The sequence below is a fragment of the Lemur catta genome, chromosome 11, assembly GCF_020740605.2.
Source record: "Lemur catta isolate mLemCat1 chromosome 11, mLemCat1.pri, whole genome shotgun sequence".
In the NCBI taxonomy this organism is placed as follows: Eukaryota; Metazoa; Chordata; class Mammalia; order Primates; family Lemuridae; genus Lemur; species Lemur catta.
Window position 1 is genome coordinate 6,539,659 of NC_059138.1, and position 6,693 is coordinate 6,546,351.

The 6,693-nt window shown below is 43.7% G+C and overlaps 1 long non-coding RNA gene across 1 annotated transcript; it reads left to right on the forward strand.

Annotated features, from left to right (window-relative positions):
• Positions 1-3,222: 3,222 nt before the first annotated feature.
• LOC123647563 lies at positions 3,223-4,218 on the forward strand. The gene is made up of 3 exons (XR_006738282.1): positions 3,223-3,249; positions 3,481-3,530; positions 3,964-4,218. It is a non-coding gene; the product is annotated as an uncharacterized LOC123647563 (long non-coding RNA).
• The last annotated feature ends 2,475 nt before the right edge of the window (positions 4,219-6,693 follow it).

Consider the following 6,693-nt stretch of genomic DNA (forward strand, 5'->3'; position numbering starts at 1 on the left):
TTTGACTCCTCATCAGACGAGAGTCCTGCCTTGGACAGGTAAAATGAGGGCAGGAGAAAGTCAGAGAGATTCTGTCTCCTGAGGCCCAAAGTGCCCCAACATTATAACAAGGAAATGGGAGTTATGAACCAGGAACCATAGTGAAAACCAATGTATATGTCATCACGCAGCATGTTTTACTCAGACATACCAGACTTTTTTTTCCCCCCCAACTCAGAGTTGCACTCTGTCACCCTGGCTAGAGCGCAGGAGCATCATCATAGCTCACTGCAACCACAAACTCCTGACCTCAAGTGATCCTCCCGCCTTGGTCTCCCAGAGTGCTAGGATTATAGCCATGAGCCATCTCGCCTGGCCAGACATACCAGATATTGCCAAATAATATGCAGGTAAATTACAGTGTGTTTCAGCTGTGAACGCCAGGGTCTTGTCACTGGGATTACACAGCAAACGATGGTCAGGGAAACTTCTCTGTGCACATCCTGTCGGGACGTTCCTCTCTCTAGAGCCTGATGCCTTGTCACTTTGTGGTACTCTCCTGGGCCTCACACCAGTGCACATTGCCACACCGATTCCTGAGGGTGCACGTGGAACTTGGGCTCGTAATCAAAGAGAATTCTCAGCTTCTCTGCTATTGTTCAAGGTTCAGACTAAAGATGGCCAAGTTTTCATCAGCTGTTATTTCTGTAACTCTAGCTATTCCTCTTTCTTCTTGCAAGAGGAGATTTTACAAACTACACAAATTTGCAGGCGTGACCCTCCAATTCTGCAAAATTCTTATTAATGATGGGCATACCTGTGTCCTCAACAAGGTTCTAGAGCTTACCTACTCCATGCCCATTTACCTACACATGGATTGCAAGTTCTTCTGACATCTCAGACTGACTCAACTTTTTCCTAGAACATCAACAGCACAGGTGAAAACACTATCTCTACCAGCTCCCATCAGAATCCAACAGATTCAATTCCACCTAGTTCATCTTCCTGTTTATTAATGCTTAGCCTATTTGATTTGCTTAGAACTTTAGAATTTTTCATGGAAGTTTCCATTTATCTCAAAGATTTAAAGTGATACAGGCAACAATAATTTTAGAAAAATCACATTGCTTTTTCACCACTAATAATGATTTAGAATTGTAGGTTAAAGTTTTTAACCCCTTAATGTTGATGGGTTATTTTTTGAGTGAGTTAGGAGTTCCTCCAGAGATACTCTGGTTTGGGGCGCTGATTCCATGGAGCTTTATGCACTGAGTGACTTTTCCAGGGTCACATAAGACTGAAGCCATGGCTTCCTGCAGCGTCCCCCTCTACAGCACAGTTCCAGCTCAGAAAGGGCATTTGCATGAACAACCTTTGACACGTTTGTCAAAGCTTGTTTAGTGAGCTATGCTTTTGTTAAAGTTGCCGTAAGTTCTCTTAATAACATTAGTTATCATGAATACATGGAGAAGATGCTCTCAGAGGTCGGTAAGAGATGTTTTATTTTATCCTAACATAAACCACTCTGGCCAATAAGCTTCTGATCAATTTAGTTTCACGTTGGAGACTCAGAGAATTATGAAATATTCAGGCATGCTGAAAAGCAACAAGCCCTCCAAGTCTTCATTTTTGTGAAAGTTTCAGAGCATCCTGAGGGTTTTCTTAAACTTGTAAGTGCTAGGACCCTTCAGACTTTCTGTTTAGGTATGAACTAGTCACTCTCCTCCCAGGCTTCCGGGAGACAGTTAGCAGAGCTGGGTAATTGGACGACAAAGTGCAGACAGCCAGATGTGACAAGCCCATCTGGTGTCTGGCCTGATTCTAACTGCTCCCTGGGCATCCTTGGGAGCTTGAGAAAGGAAGTGCACGGGCTCCAGATGTGGGGGGAGCTGATACAGGAGCCACAGATCCCAGGCCCCTCTTGTTGTTTTGATATGTTTAGCTTCCGGGGGGAAAAAAGTGAGTTAAGAAGTGGGGAATGGTGATTAATGAACTGCTAATTTGTTCTCACATTTATTGTTGGGGCTACTGGGTACCTGTCAGTCATGTGAAAGGTTCTGAAGATTATAGACAAAGATATTTTTGGAAACATTTGCTTTTAGAATTAGTCGGTTTCAATTGTTTTAAACACTTATTTTTATTAGCTTTATTGAGATATTATTCATATACCATATAATACATTGACTTAAGATTTACAGTGCTTTTTGGTATAGTCAAGGGAATGTGCAACCTCACCACTGTCAATGTCAGAACTTTTTCATCATCCCCAAGAGAAACTCCCCATTAGCAGGCACTCCCCATTTCTCCCTAAGTCTCCCCAGGCGACCAGTAATTTACTTTCTACTTCTATGAATTTGCCTATTTCATACCAATGGAATCATACAATATTCAGTATTTTGTGGCTGAATTTTCACTTGGCATATTTTCAAGGTTCATCCATGTTACATGTTGGAATGAAGCACCGGCAGATGGGATACGAAAAAGGGCCAACTGGGGCGAGCTTAGAGAAGGGACTTTTATATAAAGATATCGATTGTATAACAGAAACCAACACATGATGATGAAACACCCAGGCGAAGCTGCTATCACAGCATGGTGAACAGGGAGGAAGCAGTTACTGGAAACTAGCTACAGGGAAGGGCTGCTCCAATATGGCTTTGGGGAGAGGAATGTAGCCACTGCCAACGTGCAGTCTGGCAAGGAGAAAGCTGGAGGAATGATACCTCCACTCTCTTTCGTCCCACCCTGAACCCAACCAAAGCCAAGGAAAAGAGGACCTGGCTGATGAAGTGCGTAAGGACAACCTCTGGGGCCACAGAATGAGGAGGAGATGAAGAAGGGTGGGTTGGGGATCTGACCGAGATATCCAGTGAAGTCACTAGGGTGACAAGTCAGACCTTTTTCCCTTGTGGTGGGGGAGCAATTTACACTAAAGATAATTCCCTCATCACGGCTTTTAACTTTCTTCCCCAGTTGCCATCCCTTCACCCAGGACTCCCTGTCCCCCTACTATGTAAAATTTGATCTCTCACAAGGTTCAGTTCAGAAGCCACCTTCTTCTTGCTGCCGTTTGTTAGGTCTATCTCGTTCCCTGCTCCACGGTTCCCAGTGTCAAGACTGAGTCCTGGTACTGAGCTGAGCTGATGACAGAGCGATTACAAATGCAAAATAATCCCAAACAGCTTATTCCAGGAAAGAAAGAAACTATACGAAGTGAAAGTAAAGAAGGAAGCTACCCAAGGTCAAAATACGTTCCAGAGAGAGGAACAGGTCAGTCTCCCCAAGTGCAGAAAGACATCGAGGACGCCCCGGTGGTTTCCTTTTACTGGCCTGGTCGGGGGCGGGCTTACAGGAGGTGGAGGATACCAAATGGTTGCCAGGTGCTCTGCGTTTTCCTGAAGTCCCTTCCTCTGATTGGTCCCTGGCTTCTCCATCCCTAGGAACTACACCCCCCACCTGCACATTTGATCCCTACCTAACATATTCCTCATAATTGCTCAGATGTGATCACCCTCCTTGGAAGTCCTACTGGAGATCAAACTACCCACAAGGTGATTCTACCTTTTATTGTTATTTACAGATACCTCATATGACTCGCTGTGCAATACGCTCTTGAAGCAGAGCCATTTCATTTACCTCGTACCTCCTGCAGAACCTGCAGTGTCCTAATATTACACAGTGTTTCAGCTCAGATGGATGAACAAATAGATTTAGGATCAGGAATGATCGAATCTTCTTGGAATCTGCTAGTTGGAAGGGTCCTCAATGCCCTTCCCTTTTTAACTTTGCCATTTCGTGCTGCTACTCAGCAAAGCCTCTGCCTTCAGGTGGGGACACTGTTGGTAGCCTACTGAGCCTTTTCCTTCCTCTAAACAGAGCCCTGATTTTGTTCAAGCCTCCATCTTCCCCTTAGCAGCCAAGTATCAAAAGGAAAGCTTACCCTGAGCTGGAATAATTTAAGGGTAATGTGTTCTCTTTTGCCAGGAATTGGTTTAGCAATGGACACGTGACCAAGTTCTGGCTGCAGAGCCTCCAAGAGAGAGGTTTGCTTAAGATTTTCAAGAAGGACCTTCCTCCCTCTTTAGAGAGAAACTCCAGTTGTTGCTGGCAGCCACTTTATAGCTAGGAGGAGAACCAGCCTCAAGATGAAGAAGCCAGTGTGGATTGCAGAGCAGAGGTCTGGAAACCCGGGCTCTTGCTGACGTCATTGAGGGCAACCTGAAGTCTGCTTTATCTCTGAACTTCACTTGTTATGAATAAATATATTTCCTTTTTGGAAAGACCTTTGAGTTGGGTTTTCTGTTATTCTATGTCTGAAAGCAAGCCCCATACACCCTGCCGTTGTTTGCTGCTTCAACTCTGCTGATATAGGAGCCAAAATATCACTGAAGAGCCCTGTGAATGTTTAGACTAGCTCTGTGCCCAGGAATGAAAGAATGCTTCATGGCAGTGAGATCCTGTCGAGCCTGAAATATTATATATCATTTTACTAGTAGCTCGTACTCTGGAGAATGGGAGTATTTCTTCTAGAATTTTGTTTATGTGAACCTGATTTTTTTGAAAAAACAGTGTTAAAGATGTTTTCTATTCCAAACACACAAAAAAACCTTTTGCTTCTTCAAGGTAAGAATGAGCCTTAATCTCTGAACCAAGGGTAAGATCAGTAACAATATTTGCCAAAGAAAAGCCATGTTTACCGAAGGGACTTTTCTACCCAGAACTCTTAGCAGGACTTGATGTTTCACCAGAGGGAGGAAACAGGGCTATTTATACAGTAAATTGACAAGCCAAATTCACAGTGAGATTTGTTTTGCTTTTCCTTGCAATTTAGATGGCAAGTCAAAGCCAGCTCTGAAGTGAGTTCCAGTCCATGTAGAGTGATTATTGGAGGCACTTCAGTAGGCCAGGGGAGGGGGCTCATTATTGACAGAATTTCTGGTCATTTAATTTGTAATTTCCAGGTAGCTGTCTTTCTGGGAAGAAAGATCTCATTTTCCTCCAACTATCTCTTTAAGCAGGAATGGACAAAAACTTTTGATTGGAGTTTGAGAGGCTGGGAGATGATGCATTGGAAATAAAAGCAGGGACTGAAGGCCATTTTGTGGGGCCCTGGTGGCTGAAGAACTGAAAAATAATCATCAACAATTTATTAAGAAAGGGAGAGAATGAAGGGGTTTGGAGCCAGGAAAGGAGGAAGAAAAACGTGTTCAGAGTAAGAAAGTATATAGGAATATAACAACAGAAGAAGAGTCAGGCTCATCAGGGTACAATTAAAGAGACATATTCAAACCTGATACGCTTTTATCTGGCGACAGACAAAAAATATTTTTATTGGTGGTTCCTAAGTGGAAATATCCTGCAGGACTTTATTTTTTATTATTATTACTTTTTAAGGCTGGTCAAAATAATGAATGATTCAAAAACTACAAGCAGCGGATTTCTCTGGTTATATTTACCGAAAGGCTGCGGTGTTCTGGTTAGTCAATGAGCACCTGCTGCCTACAATCAAGCAGGAGGGATTTGTTCCTTTTCTAAAGTCCTGTAGTTACATAAAACCGATCCTCTAAGTAGTCCTTTTGTCTCTTTTTATCAGTAAATAACATTCTGGAGAAAGTGACCATTGCTTCCCGACATGTGTGGGAGACCAGAATATGTCACCCCGAAACATGAAAGATTGTTGAGCTGAAGACAAGAAGAAACAGACTCAGGAAAGCTCTCTGCGTTTCCTTCCTTTGCCTAAACACAGGCATAGATTTACAGAGAGGAAAGGTGCCCTGCCCTGTCCCCTACCAGGGAGAACAAAGCTTAGCCACAGAAAGCAACTTCAGACCATTATCTGCCTGGAGGCGGTTCCGGAGGAATCTGCATGAAAAAGCTTTACTAACTAGCTTTTTCTGCCAGTCATTTGCCTTCCCCCAAGGTGCCACCCCTAGAGACTCAAAGTCCTTTTCCTTTGTCTTGTCACTTCTCTAAAAATTTACTGTTCTTTGTTGGAGACGCTACTAGGGCTGGAATTCAAAGCCCCCTCTTTGAGAACTACTCTTTCCCTGGGTGTCTCTTATATATATGTATGAAATTGTTACGCTCTTGCTAATCTGTCTTTTATGAGAGGGGTCCATTCCAATGAAGAACCTATGAGGGTTAAGGAAAAAATTATTTTTCTTCCTCTACACATAGTTTTGTCTGTCTGCTCCATAAATTTACTTTTGTAATATCAGTGTTTCTCAAAGTGGTCTGTGGGCTACCAACTTCAGCATCCCCTGGGATGCTTGTTAAAAGGTATTATTGTCAGGCTGCACAGCCACTGGAATGACCAGAATCGCTGGGGTGGGGTATTTTTTAACAGTACCCGACTTTTTACAAATTCTAATGTTGACAAACACTGGTCTAGATTTTAAGTTTCTTGAAACAAGATCCATGTCATTTGATTTTGTTACCTTTGGAGGGCAGAAGGGGGAGCAGGAGTGACTCCATGACAGGCTGAATCTCCTGCACAGGCCTAAGTTTCGGTTTCCCCAAGACGGGTGGGCCTAAGTCACGAGTTCCTGGGACGGGTCCTCCTCTTCCCGCCCAATGACTCTGCAAAACAGCTGGAAAAGTATTGGGACGTGGAGCACCTTGGAGCCAACCAATCAGGAGACAACTCGATCAAGCCACCTTTGAAGGAGCAAATGAACTAAGGGGGGAGGGGGAGTGGTGTGCCCAGCGTATGTA